We start from the raw sequence: 26,439 nt of genomic DNA, 5'->3' as shown, positions 1-26,439 counted from the left end.
GACAGTACATCACGCAGCACCATGCTGAACATCGGCTGTGACATCCCACCAGCGCTGGCCACTGGCTCTTGGAACGATCCAGTGGCAAACAAAAGCAGGGCTGCCATCACCTTATAAGGCGGGGCTCCAACTGATCAAAAAGGGTTTTCAGGGTGGCTCTATCCAGATGGCATTTCCGGATTATCGCCACATCCTCCATGTCCTCCAGCACCATCAAGTGACGAGTCAAATTTGGCCTCCTCCTATTTGAGATGAAAGTGGACACATGTCAATGCAATACATCATGACGTGGGCACAGCATATCACGTTCTGGATGACACAACGAAAACGACTGCCATCAATATTGAGTAACAGACCAGATTACGTGTATGGACACCTTCAGCTACACAAAGGGCACACCTGTCAACTTACACAAGACAAGTACCTCAAACACCACCTTGGTCAATCTGAATGCACATAGGGATATGGCCACATTTCACATGGGCACACCTGGGAGTATAGCATCCAGCATATGTGTAACAAATCAACCCCACTGTCTCCTACCTAGCTGCTGTACCTGTCACACCTTAATGCGTTATTTCAACTTGGCACACATCCACCACACAATGACCACAGTCGGCGCAGGAATGACAAATGTGTGCATGAGCAGACATGAGAGGCCATGCAAAATAGCTCATCATTCATGGAGACGAGCATCGCTGTGATTGTCACTGCACCTCAACACATTGACATGTGTCCACATTGTAGAGTCCAGAACAACACTGTCCTGCCTACACAACCATCAAATCCGTAAGTGACATGTGAGTGAGTACAGGCCAATCTATGAAATCACACACACAAACATGGCATGTGTAGTCACCATTGGAGTAAATGCAACATTGGCATCGTGTGCACAATGATATGCCATTGACCATGTGGGTACTGTGCACTGTTGATGTTTGCCAGATGGCCATTGTCATTGTATGGCACCCATATCGCGGTAGCTATCGCCTTGTCTCACGGTAGGAGTGCTCCACTACAGCGAAGGAGGTCATTGGATGCATTTGAAAGATGCACCATCGCACTAGCGCACACCGGGCCGCTGCGGTGTGTCGCCGCCATGGAGCTTGCCCTGGAGCCAATGGGAACCTCGATAGTGGTGGCATGATGCAATTTTGAAGATCGCGGTAGGCGTGCTCCGCCACCGCAGAGGCAGTCATTGGATGCATTTGAAAGAGCCGGACCTGGACCACCAATTGCTGCAGCTTGGCACCTTTGAAACTAGGAGTGAGCCTCACATTTCCACTGCTCCCAGAGCCTGCTGCCAGACACCCCTCACCTGCTACTGCCTCCAGGGACTGCTGCCAGACACCCCTCACCTGCTGCTGCCTGCAGGGACTGTTGCCCGAGACCCCTCACCTGCTGCTGCCTCCAGGGACTGCTGCCTGAGACCCCTCACCTGCTGCTGCGACCCCTCACCTGCTGCAGCCTCCAGGGACAGCTGCTTGAGACCCCTCACCTGCTGCTGCCTCCAGGGACTGCTGCCTAAGACCCCTTACCTGCTGCTGCCTCCAGGGACTGCTACCTGAGACCCCACACCACCCAATTCCGCAGCTGTTGTCTCATGTCCACAGTGATGGCAAGGACAGAGAAGATCCGTGCCAGTCCCTAGACGAGTGAGGAGCTGGAGGTCCTGGTGGACGAGGTTCTCACACCGTACCCAAGGCTATATGGTGCCCCAAATGTCGTGGTAAGTCTTCAACAGTAGGTGGTAGTGCAGGGGGGCCACACATGTAGTTGGACTGATGCATTATGTGCCTGGGAGTGTGGGGTAGTAACATGCTCTGCCTGACATGCTGTCTCCAGGGGGAGGGTATGTGTACCCAATGCCACAGGTTTGCCTCCCTGCATATATATGTATGAGTGACCTGTGTTGTGTTGTCAGCCATACAGTGACACAGAAGGTTGTTCATGCTGTAGTCAGGACAGTGATTAGTTGGCTGAATGGCTGTGTGTGCCCCTGTAGTCCATCTCAGTGTGAGCCCAGCTGGCCAGCGCAGTCCCCGCCCACAAAGACAAGGACACATCACGTCACTTACAGAGCATGACATCAATCTTTTCACATTGCATTCCAGCTATGGGCCATCTCAGCACTGTAGATTGCACACGACCGGCCATGTGAAGGGGATTTTGGATTTGTGAGATCATGTTCCTCAATGTGACATCCATGACACAGTTATCTATTCACAGGGCAGGGACATTGAGGGCTGTGCAGTCTTGGACACAGTGAGTCTACCCCCAAACACAGGTTGATATGTGATGTATCTGTTGCTCAACCCAACAATGGACTGGAGATGTGGGCAGGCTACATAGGTGTTTCAGGGCTGGCATCCTGCATGTGTGTGAGATGTGCATGGACTGTGTTCCCCCATCATACCTGCATGCATTTACATCAGCTTGTGCCATGCAGATGTACCATGTGAGCTGTACTCTAGTCTCTGATAGACATATCGTTGGATATGTGATGAGTTTATATCTTGCTGCTACACTGAGAGTTGCTGGTACATAACACTGTGTCACTGATCATTTCCCCTCTTGTCTCCCATGCCTACAGCTCAAGGTACACCAGTGTAAGGCCGTGTGGAGGGCCACTGCAGCGAAGGTTTGAGCTCTGGGGGTCTCAAACCAACGGTGCGCCCACTACATCAGACGGCTGGCAAAGAAAGTGGCAGAGATGACCTTGGGGTTCTTCTTCGCACTGGGCGTTTGGCATGGCGCAGCATGACCCCACTAATGGGGCGTATCTTTGCGGTGACACAGCCTGAGCTGGACGCATGTTGGAAGGACCATCTGCAGCCAGGGGTGAGCATTTGGGGAGGGTGACTTGGGCTGGGAGTGGCGGCATGTGTACAGAGCATGTGCCAGCGCTTTCCTATGTGATGTTGGTAGTGTGAAACAGTGGCATGTAAGTGGCTGCTGGGCTGGGTGCCGGTGTCATGCATTTGCTATACCTGTACTTACAAAGGTGATTTGAATGCTGTGCATTCACACTGCAATCTGAGTTGTGCTCTTCGGGTTTCTTCTGCATTGGGGTAGTCTTGGGAATCCCATGGGAGGGAACATGTGCGCCCGATCTGACTGTGCCTTCATCATTGCATGCACCCAGATTGGGAAGGCCTAGACATCTGACAACAATGTGCACCAGTCTTTGGGCCCCAAAGTGCGACATGGATAGTGTCATAGGCTAATGGCCATTGTGGACTGTCATGTTGTAGTCTGTGTCTGTGTTGTCCCCTCCTGTTCCATCCAGATCTGTCAGTGGCAACAAGTAGTGTGCCCCCATCATGTCCCAAGTGTGCTCAGAGCTAGTTGTGTGTCTGGTTGAACAGAGCCACAAGCAGGGTGTTGTGCTGTGTGGTAATCACATGGCTCACTCATGCCTGAATTTCCAGTTTCCGCGCACTGTTTGAGTCTATATAGTGAGTTGGCCCAATGTGATTGCACAGGGTGGTGTGCAACATGTAGATTTGGTCATCTTTTGTTATGCATTGCTTGCATATGTTTGTTCTGTTGATGCCACTGACCTGACCCTACATCTCTCTCTCTCATGCAGCATCTTCTGTGGTCACGGGGGGACAGGAGACGGACACCAGTGGGGGTGAAACTAGCACAACAGCTCCACAGGAGCCCACTGACACAGACGTCACCAGCGCCTCAGAGGGGGACAGGAGTCTGCTGGAGGAAACCCAGCCTGAGACACAAAGCACCACATCATCTGATGACAGCGGGGATGCATCACTGTTGGCGGGCACAGGGAGTGGGGACTCTGCATCGTCTTCCACCACACAGCGTCCAGTGCCCACCCTCCCAGCCACTTCCTCTGGTGCTGCCCGTGTCCGCCTCAGTAAGAGGGTAAGAGTGTCCGTCACCCCTGGCACCGCTGCCCCTGCCTCTGTCCCCCCTGCTGCCATCAGTGCTGACGGACATACTCGTGTGGAGGTTTCCATATCCCCTCGTGATGCTTACTTCTTTTGTCTGAGCACGCTATTATTCCCGAAACTTATGAGTCATCAAGCTTTGATCTTCGTGCTCTCTTCTTGAATCCAGTACCGGAGATCCCCCCCCCGCCCCTCCCCCCCATAGTGTCCTCTGTCCAGTCCGCTATGCCCAGGATTTTGTTGGAATTTAATGTATCCTGAACTATTTGGATTTCTGTTTTACTGAGCCGAACTCGGCCTCCATAATCGTTCCTTTCACATGTTTAAACGGACGCTATCTATATACCTAGCCAAGGTGTATTTATGTCTCACACGACACACACATCTATTGCCCTGACGAAGGTGTAGCCCCTGCTGGGCTTGACACCGAAACACGCGTCGGCGTTTAATCTCTCGTGCTTATTTGGAAATTCTGCCTCTTTGATTATTGGGAGGAAACACGAGATTCACTGACCTTTTTGGACCCTGATGTTTTTAGATTATTATATGAACTATTATGTATGATATTTTTGAGTAAATGTTGAATAAATGAGTATGTTTGTGTGAATGCATGTCGGTATGTTTGACTTTGTGAAGTGTTTTGGTGTTTGTTGTATTATGTATTTACTTCTTTGTTATGAGAAAGCGGATATAAATTGGTTTATTCCTGGAATTATCATATTTAAATAAATTATTATTTTGTAATCAATATTTTATTTGCTATTCTGCTTTGAACTTGCACCATTGTCAGCTTTGGTGTTGTTGTATAGTGCTTTGACCCAACCTTTGGGCTTATTCATATCCTCATTTTGTAGGCAGGTGGTTGTTCTCTAGTAGTACTTTGTCTTACCTTACCCCTGCACCATCTGCCTTAAAAAAGGGGTGCCCCTTCTTAGTGGATGCCATCAGTGCTGAGTCTGTTCACCTTTTGCGTCAGCTGTGTGTAGGCCAGACAGCTCTCCTCAATGCCTTCACTGACCACAACAAAAATTGGCCCAGGTAGTTGCTTTCATGGAGGGCATACATTCAGACGTGGGTGGGCTGCTCCGGACTGTCCAGGTTTTGTCCTCCACAGTGACATCTGCCCTTCAACAGGCATATACTCATAGTCCAGCTCCGGTCCCTTTGTCCACCCCCCTGGCAGTGGCCACGTCTGACGATAGTGACCACGGTCCACATACATCAAAGTCATGATACGGCACACGAAGCACACAGCAGCAGCAACCCAAGCGGTCCCGGGAGCAGACACCATCCCCACAGAAGACCAAAGCCACGCCAGAGCACAGAGAGAAAAACCCGTCAGGCGACACCAGGGGACAAACAGCAAAGCAGCAGACCTCAGGCACACATGCGTCAGAGGCATCCCCATCCAAGGACTCTCCTGTCCATAAAGCATCTCGCAAAGAGAAGCATACAGTTTCTGTGCCCACCAAGGAGGTGGTGCATGCCAAGGGTACACCTAGGAAGGGCTCCAAGGCAGATTCACCCAACACCTCGACTCCCATTCCAAGCCCAGTGAAGCAGGGGAAGGAGGGCACTGTAGGGGTGACACCTATTAAACAGGGGAAAGGGGGGCAGAGGCGAAGCCAAGCAAAGCATTCCGCTGGATCCAGCACATCACCAGAGGAGGTGCCAGCCTCTGCACCTGATGCAACTTTGGTGGAGAGTGTTCCTGTTGTGCCCACGCCACTTCCCATTGATCCAAAGTCAGGCAGGCCGTTTAGGATCCCCAAGAAGTGGAAGGGCACCCATCCACAATCTCTCACCCACACCGTGTCTCCCGTCTGCATGACTCCACCTCCACATGCCACTACACCACCTGGTCCAAGGAGCCCTCCAGCTTGCCAAACGATTGATAGCTCTACCTCAGCTGTTCCGCTCTCTCCCCATTCAAGTGCCCCGACAGTCCCCGAGACACAGCCAGCTCCCAGTCTGCCTGACAGCCAAGTCTGAGTGTTAGTCACACTCACACACCTGTCTCTCACACAGGTGGGCCTGTACTGCACATTGTTACCCCCTGACTGTGTTGCTGACCATGGAAAGGTACAGTCGCACACATTCCCTTTGCAGCTTCTCATGGACTTACTCTGCACTCTGCCCTGGCTACTGGCCTTGTTGTTCACTGCTGTTTTGCCCTTGCCTGTGCAGCTTCTCATGGACATACTCTGCACTCTGCCCTGCCCACTGGCCTTGCTGTTTTGCCCTTGCCTGTGCAGCTTCTCATGGACATACTCTGCACTCTGCCCTGCCCACTGGCCTTGCTGTTTTGCCCTTGCCTGTGCAGCTTCTCATGGACATACTCTGCACTCTGCCCTGCCCACTGGCCTTGCTGTTTTGCCCTTGCCTGTGCAGCTTCTCATGGACATACTCTGCACTCTGCCCTGCCCACTGGCCTTGCTGTTTTGCCCTTGCCTGTGCAGCTTCTCATGGACATACTCTGCACTCTGCCCTGCCCACTGGCCTTGCTGTTTTGCCCTTGCCTGTGCAGCTTCTCATGGACATACTCTGCACTCTGCCCTGCCCACTGGCCTTGCTGTTTTGCCCTTGCCTGTGCAACTTCTCATGGACCTACTCTGCCCTGGTCACTGGCCTTGCTGTTTTGCCCTTGCCTGTGCAGCTTCTCATGGACATACTCTGCACTCTGCCCTGGCCACTGGCCTTGTTGTTCACTGCTGTTTTGCCCTTACCTGTGCAGCTTCTCATGGACATACGATGCACTTTGCCCTGGCCACTGGACTTGATGTTTTGCCCTTGCCTGTGCAGCTTCTCATGAACATGCTCTGCATTTTGTGCCTTGCTCTTCTCTTCTCATGGTGCCTATCTGTGCAATATGTGAATAAAGACAGTTGCTCCTGTTGTCTATTTTGTCAGTGTCCTTACTGAATAAAGTTCTTTTGCTGTGTGTATATGGTTTACTGTGCCACGTGCTCTGTGTGCCACTTCGACATGGTCAATCTTTTGTCTCACTTAATACATTTTTTACAGGGGTGACAGGGTCTTCAGTTCTTCCTGAGCCAGATACTTGTGGGGGCAATGGTGTAATTTTACAAAGGGAAACAGTTGTCATTTACTTAATTAGTTCATGTTGGCTATATTGTACACATGTCAGGTTGGGGGGCACTGCCGGCACAGAGTGGGTTTCTGAACACAGTATTGCAGATAGGCTGGCTAGGGTCCTCATGAATGTGTATTCATCCTTTATGTATGCCCAGTGGTGTATGTGTGTGGTCATCTTGTGATGGCCAGTCATCCTAGTCCCATGGCTTACTTTCCATGTGTGCTCTTGGATGGTCAGGTGTGTGCAGTGTGAAGGGGGTGAGTTTGTCTGGAGTGTTGATGTGTGCATGCCCCTGCATTGTCAACTACACACGTGTCACCCAGGAGTTGTATGCCTGTTGTTTTGATTGTCTAGCCCTGTGGATGTGATGGTATGCACATGTGTGAGTTGTATGTTGTGCACTGTGCAGTGTGTTGGTGTGTCCTTGCAGTTCTGTCTGACTCCTGCTTGTTGTTTTTGTCATTTGTGAGTAAGCACAGTGCGTGACTGGCAAGTTATTGTTGTGTTTTGTTGCACACCCATGTGTCTTGTGGCTGTTTGTGGGGACTGTGCAGACCTGCTGTTCCACACTGCCATTGTGTTTGTGCTTTTTCATGGATTGCTGTCACATGGTGCCTTTTTGCCTCCAGTATGGCGTGTTGTGTTTGTTGTCATACCATCCCCTATCTGTGCTTCAGATGCCTACCCATTGTGAGTCTGCACTCCCTCTCTTTGTGTATGGTACACTCCTGCCATGTCCCCTACTGACATGCAGTACACTTCACTTTGGTGTCCGCTGTCCCCTTGGTTTACATGTGTGTGTGCCTCCCCATCACTTCATTTGTGACACTGTGCTTTGTGGTGCAGTTCTTTGGCCAGGGTCAATGTGTCACTCAGGGCATTTCCCCAATGGGTTGTATGTGATGTGCTGGTGCTGTTTGGCAGTCATGGTTGCTCCTATGCAGTCCAACTGTGTGTGCTGCACAGTCCTCTGGTCAAGTTGTTTCCACCTTTGTGTCCCAGACTTGTGCATCTGTTGGTGTTGTGTTGGATGTATGTGTGTTGGCTGTGTTGTTGCTTCACTTCCTGGGTGTGCTGTTGTCTTTGTGCTGTGCTGTATGGTGTTGTGTGGGTTGCTGTTCTGTCACTGATGTCTGTGTGTGGCTGGTATGCTTGGTGTGCACACACTGCTTGTTGTGCATGCAGTGCTGTGTGTGTCTGTTGCCTTGTCATTGCCTGGTGTGCATCCCCTGATGCCCTGCTGTGTTTGCTATGTGATGTATTTACCTGTGCATCTGTTGTTTGTTTGTTTGATGTGGCTGTGTTGTTCTGTGATGGTGCACTTCTTGTGTGTGTTGTGGTATGTTGTCTGTGCATTGTTCCTGAGTGATGATGTTGCGCCCTCCTGTTGTGCCTGTGCTCCCATTGCCTTTCCACAGTTTAGCTGCACAGGGCATGTGTGGTCTTGTTATGGTTCTGTGTGTGTTTCGGTTGGGTAATGTGTTTGTGTGTTGTTTTTGTGCAGACATTTGTTGTGGCATCACTGTGTGTGTGTGATGTTTGTGGCTACCCCCAGGGTGTGTGATTGTTTGTGTGTGTGTTGCCTGGGAAGAATTGCCAGCCTTCAGTGTGTTTGACACTGGTGTTGTGTGCTGCTGGTGTGAGGGGGTGTATGTGTGTAGATTCTTACTGGTGTTTGTCCGTCATGGAGTGTGTCAATGTGCCCTGTGTGTAGTGCTGCTGGCGTACTCCTGTCCCATCTCAATGTCCTGTTTCTGGGCTATGGGCTATCAGGTAAGAAAAGAGCCTGGCAGCCAACTTTTTTAGAAAAGTGTGCACTGCTCCAACCTCCAAAGACTCTCAAAGGTTTGCAATCCAATTTAGGATTTCTACATTTTGGCAGAACATACATTCTAGATTATGTGGAGAAAGTGAAAACTTTCTATGACTTAATCAGACCTGATTTCATAGCACATCAGTGGACACAGGAGCATACAGATACTCTACGTTCAATTCAGGCTGATATGATAGCTTCTAAACATTTGCACACACGTGTGAATTCTACCAACTTGGTGATCCGGAGAGTCCTGGGTTTATCAGTGATGCATTATACTTACATCACTTTCAATGAAGGTGGGACAGTCCCAATTGCATACAAATCACATTTATATACAAATGCTGAAATGCGATTGGCAGCAACTGAAAAAATATTGACTCCAGTACAGACTGCTGTAGTGAGAGAAAGAGCACTAGCAAAAGGAAAACGCATAATCGTCGTAACCCCGGTACCAACTTTAGAAGTTACCAAAGCGAGCATTCTAAATGCGAAAGCACAGCATCCACGATGGATACAATGGGCTAATTCTCTCACTGCAACAGATGTAGATTACAAATACAATTCTACATTAAAAACACAAGCATTCCTGCTGTACGAACAAGAATAGTCTCTCCCGAATTAAATCTTGCCTCTAGAAAAATATGAATACATCATTTATACTGATAGTTCTGCTCAGCCTGCCATTGGAAGTAAACAACAGTGTAACACAGCATGTGCTATTGTGAAGGGTTGTATACGGGACGGTAAGTTCTATCCCAGCTATACGACTACACAATCTCTAGGAGATTGTACCGCACAGCTGGCAAAACTAAAAGCCCTGATACTGGCACTACAGTATACGGATGGGAAATTCCCCACACTGATAGTGTCTGATTCGCTTTACTGTGTGCAGTCCTATAGAGAATATCTTCATTACTGGGGCAGAATGGATTTAGAGATTCCAAGGGTTGCACAAGTAAGCATAAATTGTTATGGGAACAAGTGGCAAAGCTGATAGCATGCCTGCCACGAGCTCAAGTTCTTCACACCTTGAGTCATCAGTGTGTTGGTGTACACGTTGAAGGGAATTCACTGGCTGATGAAGCCGCCAAGGCGACAGTGTGAACTGCTGCAGTTGCTGCAATCCCTCGTTCTAGCAAGAGGATAGACAAAGACATACTGATAGCTGTCAATGCCTCAAAGAACAGCTCTGCCATCCCGAAAGGCTTTTCAATCACATATTCCTGCTTAAAAAGTGTTTTAAAGTATTTGTAACTTTTTAACATTGCCTCGTTTGTATACATTGTAATTTTACCTCTGTTGCTCTGCTGTAACTCCGCTCCTACCCCGGTCCACCACGGGCTTGCCCGATTGTTGTGGAGGGTAGGGCGGCCAATCACGACACTGGGAGGGTGGAGCCAGGGCTCAGCGCGCCAGCCACTTAAGGGAAGGCTGCCTCCTGTTCGCTGTGGACACGCGTGGTGAATCTTAGACGCGCTAGCAGCTAAAGGTGTGCCGCTGTTCGCTCTTGCTGCTTAAAAAGTGTTTTAAAGTATTTTTAACTTTTTAACATTGCCTCGTTTGTATACATTGTAATTTTACCTCTGTTGCTCTGCTGTAACTCCGCTCCTACCCCGGTCCACCACGGGCTTGCCCGATTGTTGTTGAGGGTAGGGCGGCCAATCACGACGCTGGGAGGGTGGAGCCAGGGGTCAGCGCACCAGCCACTTAAAAAGATGCACTTCCGGACGCGCAGCGGACGCGCGCAGCGGGCGCGCCGCTGGGCGCCGAAGGCGCGCCTAAGGCAAGCCCGTCTGCGCCCGTCCGTGCCTGTACCGCGACCAGCGCGGGAAATTCTGTCAGTGGCCCCCCATTCAGGCGGCTATGCCTGTCAAGGTCACAACTGTTATCACTGAGATCCCTGCCCTGAAATGGAAAAAAATGCAACCCTGTGCAACTATTAACCAGGCGTTTCTTATGTAACTACTGCTCTTGCTCACTCGCCTATGTGCCTAACAACTTGCAAGATCGTAGCTCTCTGAATCCCTATCCAATGCCACCCAGACAAATAAACGCTTGTCTACTAAACTGCCGGTCCTTCCCAAAACATGCCAATGATATCTGGCTATCTCTCACGTCTCACGCATGGGACCTGATGTTTCTAACCGAAACTCGCAATAGCTATTCCCGGGGAATACTACCTTGCAGGGATCAGCCGGCCAGGCACTAAAGGGGGGGGGGATTGCCATAATTCTGCGAAAAGAATGGAACATTACATCAAGAAAATTAACGAACTCAGGCCCCATTGAAGCCATGTATTTTAGCATATCTGATGCTTCTCACTTGATTCTGGCGGGAGTCTGGATTTATAATCCTCCTGGCACACTTTCTTCGCATCTCTCGGAGCTACTAGTGACCTTAGCCGACTTATCACTAAAACACCCCCATTTCATCATTCCAGGTGATTTCAATCTCCATGTAGATGAAAGTTCATGCCCTAAAGCAAGATCTTTACTTGAAACTCTCGAAGGTCTAAACCTAGACCAAAGAATCCATGGTCCTACGCATAAGGCGGGGCACACCCTTGACCTTATATTTACTAACTTATCGACCCTCACCATCCTAGAGCCGCAGCCCTTGCTTTGGTCTGACCATTTTCTTATACCATTTCATTTTAACTTCAGCCCCCAGCTGTCTAATGACAGCCGTAAAGAGGGGTTGGGGAGAAAATGGTATAAAGTCACCTGTGATAAAATCAAGCCCATACTGAACAATCTGAACGAACTCTCATCGGCTGACCCTAACTCAAATGTGCAAAAATTCAATAGTTACCTCACTTCAGCTGTGGACACCATCGCCCCCCTCCTACCTTTCTCCTCGACACGGTTGACTCCCTCGGCCCCCTGGTTCTCTCCTAAGCTCCGAGAAGAAAAAAGCAAATGTAAAAAGCTTGAACGTCGATGGAGACTAACATACGACCCCTCGGCTAAAACCATCTATAGAACTGCAGTGAAAAAATCCTGCATACTTAAAAAGGCTACTATGAAAGAATACTTCTCCATTAAAATTTCCACGGCAAAAAATTCTACCAAAACACTTTATCAATTGGTGAGAAACTTTACTAATCCTACTGCCCTTACTTGTCCCACTAAATCCAGTCAAGAGCTTTGTGATGGCCTTTCCAACTTTTTTCATACTAAAATAATCAATATTTTCTCCGCTTTCAATCCCTCGGAGAGAACGGAAGTGGATACTCTGCATCAGGATCCCATCCTTTCTAGAGATACACTGTTTCATGCCTTCAAAGCAATTACAGTTGACACTGCTTTATTAAAAATACAGCAGTGTAAATCAGGTTCTCCTCTCGACCCAGTTCCAGCTCAGGTGTTTACTTCCCTTGCCCCGGTTATCGTGCACCCGCTCATCTCCATCTGGAATTCTTCTCTCGCCACAGGCATATTTCCTATTTCTTGGAAACAGGCCATGTTAATTCCTACTTTTTAAAAAGCGGAAGCTGATCCGTTAATCTATTCTAACTATCGTCCGATATCACTTCTTCCCAAACCAGCCAAAATATTAGAAAAAGTAGTGCAGGAACAGCTTACTGCCTACCTGGAAGCCCAAAATCTACTTCACGACTCTCAATCTGGTTTCAGATCCGGCTACAGTACGGAGACTGCATTACTAGAGGTCTCGGAAACCATTAGGGAAAGCGTGGACAGAGGCGAGGTGGCCATGTTGGTACTCCTCGACCTGTCCGCGGCTTTCGACACTGTCTCACACGCCATATTACTAGACAGACTCTATGATGTTGGGATTCGTGATACACCATTAGCTTGGATCAAATCCTTTCTATCTAACAGAACCCAACAGGTATGGTGCAAACCCTTCATGTCGAAAGACAAAAAACCCTCAGCTGCGGAGTCCCTCAGGGGTCGGCGCTTAGCCCTCTTTTTTTTAACGTCGATGTCTCCCCTTTGGCAAACGTGGCAGAGACCTCTGGAGTCAGAGTGGTCTCCTATGCAGATGATACTCAGCTTATCTTTTCCTTCAGAGACCACTCTGACAAAAGACTCTCCAATTTCAAAACCTGCCTCTCTAACATTGTATCCTGGATGACCTCCAATACTCTGAAGCTTAACACGGACAAAACCGAGGTGCTTTTCTTTAACCAAAAATCTCCTCTTCCCCCATCTCTATGGTGGCCTTCACAACTAAACCCTCCCCCTTCCCCAGTCAAGACGGCCCTCAATCTGGGCTTCCAATTGGATAATGAGCTATCTGGTAAGACACAAATCCTTAAAGTCACCTCAGCCTGCTTTGGCAAACTACGCATGATAAAAAAGATGTCCCCTTATCTACCTCGGGATTTCTTGAAAACTATTGTACATGCTCTCATTACATCTCACCTGGACTATCGTAATAGCCTCTATGTGGGGACACCAGTCTATCTCCTCCACTGACTTCAATTGGTTCAAAACGCAGCGGCCAGGTTGATCTGTAATATCCCTTACCGCCATTCAATCTCTCCTCATCTTAAGAAACTTCACTGGCTCCCGATCTCTTCTCGGATTCATTTTAAGGCCCTGGTCTTTACCTTCAGGGCCTTGAATGGTGGGGGCCAGGATATCTTAGACACAGGCTGAAGCAAGTTCACTCCTTCCGGACGCTCAGATCTAATCATCTTCGACTACTGCTTCCCCCCAGATACCATGGAGAAAGGAGAGGTGGAAGAGCCTTTGCAGTAATCACGGCAAGGCTTTGGAATGCCCTCCCTCTCCACATCCGTATGATTGACTCAGAATCCCTTTTTAGACGGAACCTGAAGACCTGGCTATTTGCTAGCTGCTAGCCTTTCTGCTCCTCTCCGCTGTTGTCCGCAGCGCCGGGACACCCCCGTTGGGGGTAGCCGTGCGCTTAATCAAATGTCATATAATGATAATAATAATTCCTATAAATGAAAAGCACAAAACACACCGTATGCTCAAATTTCAGGAGTGGGGGATAGAGTTATACCAACCATGGATCGCAGATTAAGTTTAATACTAGCTGCACACGAGGGTCTGGGCTCTGCACACACAGGAGTCACCGCAACAGTTTCTTCACTAAAGCGGCGATTCTGGTGGACAGTTTTGTCTAAACAAACAAAGGCTTATGTCTTAAAGTGTGACATCTGTCAGCAGATGAAAGGTAGAAAAACAGAAAAGTCCCTAATCAAAAGTCAGTATTTCGGGCAAAGTTCTCCGTATTTAAGAGCATGCCTCAATATGAATCAAGTGTTATAGCAAGTATCAACATTCAGCAGAACTGTATGATAAAAATTACAAAATCTTTCAGTGTGCAGTAGATTATTATAAAAAGAATTTTCAGTGAGGAGGTAATCACTGTATAAGTACAAATTTATTTTATAAAAACATATGTGCAAAAGAGAAAGACCTTACAATTTTCACCGGATATCCTGACCCGGAAGAGTTCGTTGGAGCAGGGAGGCCGTCAGTTGTTTAAATGATCCTTATTTTAACGTGCCAGCCCAAATTTGAATTCCAAGCATCTGAAAAAGTATCGCCAATGCTGAAAACGCCAATATTTTGAATATAAAGCTGAAATGCATGGTGCATTTGACTAACTATATGTAGTCTAGTTTTTAATTGTGTTCAGGCTTTCATACTCAAACAGCCTGAATCAAAATTGCTCGAACAAATAAAAAAGAATATGTGCCAATATTAAGGTTTTCCTCTTTCTTTATCTCTCTCGGATGAGTTTTTCCTTCTGTCAATAAGAATTCAATTCCCTTAAGTCTGAGTGAAGACTTGATCTCAAAGTCCTCTTGCATTCTAAAAGATTTTTATGAAAACTTGTCCTGAAGAAGGTGAAGGAATTACGTTTCACCGAAATGCCGCGTTGACTCTTTTTAAGTTTTCTTCAATTTAAATGTGTAATTAAATGTGTTTACAACAGATGTATTGTACCTTCTCTAATGAAAAGATGTTTTTAATCTTGTGAAAATTGTAATGTCTTTCTCTTTTGCACATATGTTTTTATAAAATACATTTTTATTTATATAGTGATTACCTCCTCACTGAAAATTCCTTTTTTAATAATCTACTGCACACTGAAGGGTTTTGTGATTTTTATCATACAGTTCTCCTGAATGTTGATACTTGCTGTAGCACATGATCCATATTGAGGTATGCTCTTAAATACTGAGAACTTTGCCCAAAATAGTGACTTTTGATTAGGGACTTTTGTGTTTTTCTACTTTGCTACCCCGTCCCTTTTCTTAGAATCAGGGTAACGCCCTTCCTTTTTAGCAGATGAAAGTTTCCCCCGTAGCACGGCCACCGCAAACACCGTTACTAGGCCTGGGCGAAAATTCCGTTCCGCTCGCGGAAATTGCGATAATTTGACATTTTCGCTTTCCGCGGAGAGCGCGAAAATGTCAAAATTTCCGCATTCCGCAGCTTAGCGATAATTTGTTTCTTGCTCGCGCTGTAATATAATACATTCTCGCGTGCGCGCGATCGCCTTACCTGAATCCCCGCGTTCGCCGACAAGTTTTCCCGATCCGGTCGCGTTCTCCACGAGATGTTGGATTGTTGGTAGCCATTTCAGCTGTCTCGCGACAGTTCGCGCCCGCAGTAATGTCATTGGTCGCGCGATCACGTCTTTCTTCTCGCGATCATGCACCGCGAGAAGAGTGAAAACAAGATGGCCGCGCCCGCGAGCAACCGCATGGGTAAGTTGGCGAGCCGCGACCACGCAGAAAATACCGCGAACGGGCGGGAAAAAAACTTCTGCAGCTTCGCGATATTTCCGCGTGTTTGCGGAGATTTTTAACATTTTCGCGATAATTTCCGAAAGTCACTTTTGCAAATTCCGCCCACCTCTAACCGTTACTCATTTCAGACCGACTTCTCGCATGTGTCTATTTGGATCACTGCGGCCCCTTAAATTCAGACGGGGCTTACAAGTACATCTTGGTGGCAGTAGACTCAGACTCTAGATTTCGATGGATTTGGCCACAGCGCTCGGCTGACGCTCGCACTGTTATAAAGTATTTGCGAGTCTTTATCGGGACATACTCAATTTGGCAGGTTACATTCCGACCGTGGCCGTGCGTTTAGCTCTCGGGCTTACAAGGAAGCCATGGAAAGTATGGGCATGGCCTTGTGGTACTCCTCCCCCTACTATCCCAAGGGAAATTTAGTGGTAGAGCGAAAAAAACCGGACATAAAGCAATCCTTAACAGCATGGGTATTAGGTGCGGGCGGTACTTGGGTCAATCATCTACATGGGATCCAGAGGGCATTGAACAATATGCCAAGAAGTTCCTTGGGAGGACGTACCCCCTATGAGATCCTGTTTGGGACACTAATGTGGGTACCTGACCTCGTTTGTGCCAGCACAGTGGCAGATGTAAAACCATTTGAATTGAATGATCGTTTGGCTGTTTTACAGGAACTCAAGGAGTTCCGGACATTACAAAGCAATGTCCAAGTAAAACGCACCGCCACTGGGGAAGTGAAACCGGTTACGGCAAGACCTGCCTGGGTCCCAAAGGTTGGGGACCTGGTCAGAGAAAAGATTGTGGGGCCCGATTTACAATGGTAATCTGAGACAAAATCCTAACTTTACAACTTTTCGATATTCACAAAAGGCATTTAGGAGTAGTAAAGTTAGGATTTTGTCTTAAGTTTGTCTTAAGTTTTGGTCTTAAGACAAAATCCTAACTTAAGTTCAACTTAAGTTAAATTTAAGTTAGAATTTTGTCTAAAGACCAAAACTTAATCGTACCTATAACTAGCACAAGTCAAGAATTGAGCCTCCGGCAGCAGGTTTGGAGAGCTCGCCGGTCCCCCTAGGAGGCCCGCAATAGGTGTTTACAATTATAGGTACGATTGACCTGATAACGACCATAGAAGAGTAGTACGTCAATGACCCACTTATTTTAGTTGCAAAATTCTGCGACTACATTCACTTATAATTCCTGAAGAAAGGCCCCAACATGGCTGGGCACATATGGGGCTGAAACATGTCGACCGCTCATATGGACTAATCAGTGCGTAAGATTGAACCGCCCTTGTCTGCTTGCTTTATTGTTATCGATGGGTCATTTTTTAATTCCGTTAGGGCTTCTCTTTGAATTTTGATGATATTTGATTTTGTGTGTCGTTTCCGTTTTTTTTCAACATCTGTTATAGCAGATAATACGACTTTTTCAAACAAGATGACCTCTTTCGGAATCTTTCCTGGTGGAGGGCAGAATGTGGAAACGACACACAAAATCAAATATCACCAAAATTCAAAGAGAAGCCCTAACGGAATTAAAAAATGACCCATCGATAACAATAAAGCAAGCAGACAAGGGCGGTTCAATCGTGGTATGGGGAACAGATCGTTACACGGCAGAGGTGAACAAACAACTCAACAACGAACGGTGTTACAAAAAGATATCTTATGACCCAACTTTTGAACTACAAGGAAAGCTTTTCAACATACTCCAAAAAGGCTTTGACCAAGGTTTTCTAGGCAAACGCGAATATGAATTCTTGAGAAACAAACATCCACGCATTCCAGTATTTTATGTTTTACCTAAAGTTCACAAGGATTTGACTTGCCCCCCAGGCAGACCAATTGTCTCGGGCTGTGAGTCACTGCTTGAACCAATTTCAAAGTTTGTAGACTTTTTTCTAAAACCGTTTATGGAGGAAGTCAAATCTTATCTTCGAGACACTACAGACTTTCTCAAAAAATTGGATCTGATGACATTTGAAAAAGATACTAATTTCCTAGTGACGCTAGATGTAGTATCATTATACACAGAGATACCGCAAGATGAGGGTTTGGCAGTACTGGACAGTTTTCTCAACACCCGACCAAAACCAGAGAAAGTACCTTCTCAATTCATCATGGAACTAGCAACATTCGCACTAAAAAACAATTATTTCAGCTTCAAAGAAGAGTTCTTCTACCAAATAAAAGGCGTGGCTATGGGCTGTCCTTTTGCCCCAGAATTAGCGGTCTTATTCATGTCAAAATATGAAGAAGCTTTCATCTATAATAACAATCCCTTTACAGAGTACATCGGGAGTTGGGTACGATACATAGACGACATTTTTATGATTTGGACTGGGGAAGAAGAACAATTACAATCCTTTTTCTTGTGGCTCAACAACCGCACAGAGGATATAAAATTCAGCATGAACCATTCTAAATCGAAAATGTCATTCCTTGATGTTGAAATTTATACCATGGACGGCTACTTAGCCACTACACTGTTCAAGAAAAAGACCGATAGGAACAAGGCTCTACATTTCTCCAGTAATCATCCACGAAGCCTCAAAGAAAATTTACCCTATGGGCAATTTTTGCGCATTCGCCGCAATTGCACTTTCAAGGACGAATATTTCTTCCACGCAGAGGCCCTGAAGAACAACCTCTTGCTACGAGGTTACCCCAAGAAACTTCTAAAAAGAGCCATAAAAAGAGCTTGGTGGACCCCGCGAGAGACATTGCTAGAGAAGCAAACGATAACAAAGACCAACAGAATTGTCTGTGTGACCACATTTGGCCCCACATCAAACTGGCTGAAAAAAACAATCAACCAAAATTGGCACTTGGTCAGACAGTTAGATCCATTATTCAAAGAAACTCCTCTTTTTGCCTTTAAAAAGGACAAAAGCATTGCCAACCAGATTGTACGGGCAGCTATGCCCAAAACCAAGAATGCCACAATCAGAAGCTTCCTAAGCTTACCTCCCATACAAGGGCACCACAAATGCGGCACTTGCACATGCTGCGAGTCAACCATCGAAGGCGATTTTTTCTCACACAACGGGATCAACTGGAAACATGATACGTTTTCGAACTGTAAATCTAAATTCGTGGTATATGGAATATTATGCCCCTGCACGAAGTTGTATATTGGGAAGACCAATCAAGAAATTAGACAGAGGATTCAGCAACACAAATCTAGAATTCGCAAACATATCCAAAACGCACCTCTTGTCAACCATTGGTCCTCAAAAAACCATACAGAAAGAGAGCTGAGATGGACTATTATTTCCAAAGTCGAAAAAGACGCCAGAGGTGGGGATCTGGACTCAAAACTATTGAGACGGGAAGCAATGTTGATTATTAAATTCAACACTTCAGTTGATGGACTCAACGAACTCTCGGAAATTTTCAACCTATAAGAACAGAGAGAAGGAAGGAAGGTGACAACCATTGGATTTTATTCACTGAAGCGCAAACACAAAATGCCAATACATCAAAACACCTTCCAGAAATCTCCACCTACTCCGGACATCTTGTTGTTCTTCATCTAGAGAATTGAGAAATCATAGATAAGGACAAAAAGAACTCAAAGAATGGATAGGTCCATCCACCGCAGTTTTAGACAGAGTCGACTACAGTTCAGTGGCGTTATGCTCATCCACCTGGCTAATGAAATATAACAGTCTTCCCCACAACTGAAAATGGGCTCAACAAGACAAGTGGTGTCTTCGTCGTCTTGTCAGAGATCTTAAGACCACATTAAGAACACATTATCGATCCACAATAAACATCATTACGTCCTCTTGCCGGACAAAATAAAGTTTTTTTGAAAAAAACAAAAAAGAGGCCACCAGCTTCCAAGAACCACATTTCCCAGAAGCCATCCAACTTACGTCACGTCCCCACGTGATGCGTCAATCACTCAAGAACGCACCTTGACGGAAACGGGAACCGAGCATAGCAGCGACGTGAAAGAACTCCACCGAGACGCGGGAAATTCGTTCCATTGAGGTGAGTTTTCAACCACCCGCGATCCTGTGCACACAACTTTAACTGAGCAACAGACACATTGTTTACGAGTTCCGCTTTTTTCTGACACGCAGTGTTACGAATGCAACTGGCAACCTTGAAGCCATTTTTCAAACACACGGACGGTGTCAATATTATCAGTCACACCGAGGAGTCGGAGTTAACCAGAACCGGGACTTCAGAGACTCTGCACCTCGACGCACACTTCAAGTAAGCGCCAAAATCATCAGACAGACTGACTTCTGACTTAGAGAGAGTTGTATCTGGTGTTGTATTATAAGGAAGGCAGGAGTTGATTGTATTCCTTGTATCATTTGGTTTGACAGGCAGAAAATTTGGGCTTGGCAGACAGAGGTAGACGGCTAACACATCCCCTGCGAGGCACAGACTGCATTTAAGTTGCAGGTGAGAATTTTAAACATAGCGCAGCCACCAGAGTCACAAAGAGACAGGACATTGGTTAAACAATCTTCTGTTCATTTATTTCAGTACATTGGTCCTGATGAGGATCCCAGCAAGAAAAGGGTTCCGAAACGCGTAGACCTTACGAACTAAGGCCAACCGATCATCTAAAAACCTTTTTCTCAAGAAAAGAAAGAGTGTAGGCAACGAGAGTACAAAAACTTTTCTGGATGGCCTTCACGTGTCATTCGACACGGTTTTCACTTAGTTTTGTTTTGTATATAATGAGGAATATGAATGGGTGTGAGTGGGTATGAATGTTGAAGAGTTGAATGTCTTTTTGCCAAGTATTGCATTTTTAGAAGGTGTCAAAATCTTATAAAACTGTTGTATTTAAATTGTATAATAAGGGTATTGTTCAAATCACGGTGCAGTTTATGATTAAGAAATTATCAGATGTTGAAAAATGAAAATATGATGTAATTGAGTTACTTCCTTTTGATTAAATCTGACCGAAAAAGCAGTCAACCATGTGATTGTTTCATTCAATACACAGGTAAAAAGGTTAGGCAAAAGCCTTGTGCAGCATTGGCACTTAGTTTGGTACTTATTAGTCGACTTGGCCTTGCTGCCATCAAGTCAAAACCCAGAACTGTGCCACCATAAAAGCATTATTTAAAAAAAACAAATTGCAGCAAAATCGCAATATTCGTGAATTTGCTGCAACATTTTTTTTAAAAAGCAAGCACGGACTCCCGCGTTTGCTTTTAAATAACCCCCGGGTGGGCCAGGTACCGGGGGCATATAATAAATATAGTAGGGGCACACGGGCCCCCTTTGAGGGCTTATCCAAGCCCTGGGAACCGCCACCTCCCCGGGGGACTTTTCATTATGAATGCGGATGGGCCTACTGGGCCTGCCTGCAGCCCCAGGGACCACAACCTCTAATTGCAAAAATATGGGGGGGCCTTGTGAACCCCCATGCCCGGGGAACTGCCATCTCCCCGGGCCACACTTTAAAAAAAGTAATGCTACGGCCTCCCCCGTTGCCTGGGACCGCCACCTTATAAATAACAACGCATGGGGGAGCTCCCCCCACGCAGCCCCAGGGACTGCCACATCCCGGGGCAAATATTCAATAATTAAGGCGGTCCATTGTGGACTCCCAGGGACCACCACCTCCCCAGGGCAAATTTGAATAATAGAGGGGGCGCGACTCCAGAAATGTTCCAGGGTGCCCATCCCCGGGGACACTGCTGTGGGTGCTCCCGCCGAGCCATTGCAAACATTGCTCTGCTTCGTGTAAGTGAGAGCATTAAAAATGCTCTTGCATCCACAAAGTGGAGTAGAATTGCTTTTGGACCGAGGGAGCTGAATGTTAGCAGCTCCCTCTGTGCAAAAGCAATGCCAGCTCCCGCAGGAGACAGGGACTCCCACTGCAGCCCCCCTCCCTTTGAAGTATTACAAAATAAATAAAGGCCGGGTTTCGGGGGATAGGTTTCTGGGGCCAAAATGGTTCAGGTAAAGGGGGTGGGGGCAGGGGCACACACCCCCCTTCCTAACATAGAAAAAAAGAAGAAAAAAAAAGTTGCCAACTTGTGGGAGGCCCAGCCCCCTTTCTCCACCACTCTGCAAATGCGCCTCCTGGCGCACAACTAGTTGAATCATCACATCCCCTTGGCTCTTAAGGGTCCTTGGGGGCCAACTAGCCCTCCTGTTACCTCCAGTAAGACCCACACAGTGGGATTGCTGAGAGGTGGTCGGTGACCACGCCCCCTTTCTCCACCACTCTGCAATGCACCTCTCGGTGCACTGCTAGTGGGGTGAGGAAGTACCCTTACCTCCTGAGGGCCTCAGGATTAAAGTGAACTTCATCTCCCAAGCAGCAGTGCACCAGGGGGTAGGTTTGCAGAGTGGTGGAGAAAGGGGGCATGACCTCTGATGACCTCTCAGCATTTCAGCTGTGCGGGTCTTACTAGAGGTAACAGGAGGGCTATTTGGCCCCCAAGGACACTTAAGAGCCAAGGGTACATCATGCCCCAATTAGTAGTGCGCCAGGAGGCGTGTTTGCAGAATGGTGGAGAATGGGGGCAAGGCCACCAAAAACATCTGAGCAAATCCACTGTGTGGGACTTGCTGGAGGAAACAAGAGGTATAGTTGGCCCCCAAGGACCCTCAATAGCCAAGGGGACTACATCCCCCTACTATTAGTGCACCCGGAGGCACGTTTGCAGAGTGATGGAAAAGGGGGTTCAACCTCCTACCAGGTCTTAGCAATCCTTCTGTGTGGGACTTACTGGAGGTAACAGGAGGGGTAATTGGCCCCCAAGGACGTGCTTGGGGGCCAAATACCCCTCCTGTTACTTTCAGTAAGTCCCACACAGCGGGATTCCTACGAGGTCTTCGTAGGCCATGCCCCCTTTCTCCACCACTCTGTAAATGCTGCTCCTGATGCACTACTTGGGGGATGAAGTCCACTTTACTCTCGAGGGACCTTGGGGGCCAAGAAGCCCTCCTGGTACATCATGTAAGTCCTACACAGCAGAATTCCTGAGAGCTGGTCAGACACCCTGCCCCCTTTCTCCACAACTCTGCCAATGCGTCTACCAGAAATTCCCTGAAATAAACAAAAGTTATAGGGGCGTTATAGTTAGGAACAAGAATTTAAAAAACCTTAGAAATTCACTGAAAAAACAAAGGTTACAGGGATGTTATAGTTAGGAAATAGAATTTTTAAAAAAGCTTACAAATTCACTGAAAAAAACCAAAGGGTACAGGGATGCTATAGTTAGGCTGATATTTCACTCATATAAAACCAGTGAAATTCAGCAGTTATAGTTACCTGAGCTAACTATAACTTGTGCCCCCGCAATGCACTGCTTATGACCTCACATATTACATCATTCATGACATGGTCAGTGACATCACTGATGACATCTTAAATTACATCACATCACATCCTCAATTGGCAGCCTGCTGGAGAATATGTCCAGATTTGTTGACTATTTTTGTATTCCCATTCATATCTGAATTATCTTAATATACACTAGATACAAAAGATTTCCTGAAACACATTGAAGGAATTGTGTGGGAACCAGATTTCTTAATGATAACGCTAGATGTAGCTTGCCTATATACGAGCATAGCACACGAGAATGGAATTAAGGGCATTAGACATTTTCTTAAGAATCGTCCCTTGAAATATCTGGACCATAGTGAGATGTTGGTTGAGTTTTTGCACTTCTGCTTGCATATTAACATATTTATGTTTCAGGACCAGGTATATAAACAGTTGAAAGGGACGGCCATGGGAGACTGCTTCGCCCCCAGCTATGCGAACTTATTCGTAGGCTGGTGGGAGAAGCAGGTGGCATGGTCCGACACTTGTGACAGATGGGTGGAGAGCACAGTCAGTTGGAAACACTACATTGACGATCTCTTTCTGATCTCTAGTGGCCCGAAAGAGTCAGCCAGACAATACATCGACTACCTCAACTCCAATGATTTTAACCTCAAATTTACGAGTGAGATGAGCTCGACTGAGGTTACTTTCCTGGACCTAAGGGTATTTGTTGCAAAGTATAAAATTCAGACAGCACTGTTTAGAAAATCTATGGCGGGCAACTCAGTATTGCATGCCAAAAGCAGTCATGCTATGAATCTAAAGAATAGCATCCCGTATGAGGAACTATTATGGATTCAAAGAAACAGTACTAGGGATGATGATTTCCAGAGAGATGCAACTGAGAGCATTAGAGGGTTTGAAGTAAGAGGATACCGCAAGGAAATCCTGAAAAAAACTATTAAGAGAGTTGCAGGCAAGTCCAGGACTGACTCATTGAAAGAGGAACCCAAAACGGTGAAGTCTGATGTGAATAACAATTTCAGGTTGATAAGCTTTTCCAGTGCGGCGAGCAATGTGAGGAAAATAATGCAGGCCAACTGATGTATACTGAAGTCTGACACAGCAAGAGGACAGGACTTACCAGTCCACCCCTCATTGACATTTAGAAGAACACGTTCCATTAGAGATCAGCTGGTAGAGAGCTACCTGCCACCACCTAGAGTGCAGAGAGGCATACAGGGTATAACAGGCTTTTTCCCGTGTGGCAGGTGCAAGGCCTGTGCCAATAGCAATAAGGTTGTGGAAATCAAACCTAATTGCCGTTAGCATAAGCTGAGGACATCTTGTTTGTGGCATCCATTTTGTCAGCTATGTAATTCTTCCATCCTATGCTGCTCGTCTTTTTCCCTGGCTGTGCTGTCTATTTTAGTTAACTTCCTGACTCAGCTAAAAGCAATATGCATGCTAAAGAGTTTGTAGCTGCCAGAACACCTGGTCTCAAACTGAAGTGTCAATCTCTTAGTGCTGCCATAAGCACTCCTGCTTCCCCTCCCACTTTGCTGACTAAATGATTTCCCATTTGCCCATGTTTTTCAGTAGTTATTCTTGTGTGGGCCTGTACCTTCTATTTGTAACTAAATGCTTACCAGTGCAGAAAACTCAGTATAAAAGGCCCTTGGTCTATGTATTCAAGTCACTACCTCCTGGAACACTTGAGGGTGTTGTATGGACGTGGTCTCACTCATGAGTGAATAAACTTGTTATTTGATATTCCAGCTTCCGTGCCAATCTCTATTTTGTTGGTCTAAGGACCCATGGACAGATAAGGGTGAACTTCTGCACCAGTGAGCCCCTAAAAAGGCTCATTTCCACAAAGTGACCACATACAGAGTTTTAGGTCTCAAAGATCAGATCTGCATTACCAAACTTATGAATTGCGATACACCTTTCGTGGTATATTGCCTAATCTGCTCGTGCGGCCTAAAATATGTGGGCAGCACTATCCATCCAGCTAAAGTCCGCATTTTAGAACACCAGCGGCAGATCCAAAACAGGGACCAAAGTTACTCTGTCTCAAGGCACTTCCAGGCATACCACAACAGCAACAGACATCTAATTAAATATTTTTGCATTGACCATGTATCATGTGACATACGAGGGGGAGATAGAAAAAAGCGGTTGCGAAGATTGGAATCACATTACATTTTAGATATGGTGACTAAGTCACCAACAGGCCTGAACATGGGAGAGGAGCTTGGGGTGCACTTGTAGATATGGTAATGGTGAGTAGGCAGAACTATGAACCAGGATTATGAGAGTATTGAGAGTGGAATAACTAGCGCAGAATGACGCGGCCCATATAGGGCTCAATTCTGGTTCATGCGCATGCGCAGTTTGTATAGCAAGCCAGTAGGCCCATACAAGGCAAAATGAAGTTTGGCATCACACTGCGAGTCTCTCGTAGAAAGGTCACATCATAGTGGAGGAGTGTAGTACAGTTAGTTAATAGCATTTGGCTTTGTGAGCATATTAAGGGCGTTATTATGATTGATAACGAACTGTAAACTCTGTTTGAGATGTTATAATTGTATGCAACAATGTAACATAACCCCGCTATCAAAGAATGAGACAGCTGTGGCTTTGAGAAATGTAATTGCCCTTATAGCAGGTGCCGTGATGAGTTATGTTTGTTTTGTGTGAAAATTTACCACTCCAACATGGCGTGATTTAATTTTGCCTGACTTTTAGTTTTGCCTGACTTTCAATTAACTATAAATTAATTGTGATGATCGTGTATATAAAATGAGGCGCGAATGAGTCGGCCGCCAACACTGAGGAAGACGTACTGCTGAAACACGTTTGTTTGTTTATTTTGTGCCAATATATCCTAAGGAGGATTATACCCTCCGCAAGTGCTGGTGATTGTTTTGGAGCGCTGACACTGACTGCGAGACTGCCCTCGCGTACTGTGTACCCGCTAGCAAGTGCGGGAGCATTAGTAGACTTGGAGCTGGAAAATAAATATATATATACAAATATATATATTCAGACACACACACACACATAACCATCACGTAAACTGACCTTAACCGTTATAATGCAGCTTAAAATAAAATTAGAATTTTTAGAATAAAAAATATATACTCACTGAGTCCTGCAACCTTGACACCCAGCAGGTCGAGCAGGTCCTGCTTCCTGTCCAGAATATCTGCCAAGCGGTGAATGAACTGCTGCTTGGTGCATGTGATTGTAGTGCTGCGGCACACACATCACCACACTTGCCCCAAGAACGATTGATGCTATCGCAGGGCATACCCCTTTCCGGCATGCAGGGGAGGCTGCGCTTCAACCAGAAAATGAGTGTGGCTTCCTCTGCCTCCCTGAAGATGGGGCAGTGCAGCACCCCTGCCCACCTTTGTCACCCACAAGGGATGCAGGTGGCTCTGCCTGCTTTTGCTGCCATGTTGGGAAGGGAGGATTGCAGAGGTTTGGGGAGAGGAGTAGCACGGAAGGGAGTCTGATTGGGATGGGAAGGAAATAGGAGGACAGTTGCGTCAGAAACGTAAAAGTAAAAACA

The 26,439-nt window shown here is 46.6% G+C and overlaps 1 protein-coding gene across 2 annotated transcripts in view; it reads right to left on the bottom strand.

Annotated features, from left to right (window-relative positions):
• LOC146799914 (NACHT, LRR and PYD domains-containing protein 12-like) overlaps positions 1-26,439 on the bottom strand; it is a 1,343,351-nt gene that overhangs the window by 909,239 nt on the left and 407,673 nt on the right. The gene's annotated exons all lie outside the window — the stretch shown is intronic.

This window comes from Triturus cristatus, chromosome 8, assembly GCF_964204655.1.
Source record: "Triturus cristatus chromosome 8, aTriCri1.1, whole genome shotgun sequence".
Classification (NCBI taxonomy): domain Eukaryota; kingdom Metazoa; phylum Chordata; class Amphibia; order Caudata; family Salamandridae; genus Triturus; species Triturus cristatus.
The sequence above is the reverse complement of the archived record's forward strand: the minus strand, read 5'-3'. Positions and strand labels throughout refer to the sequence as shown.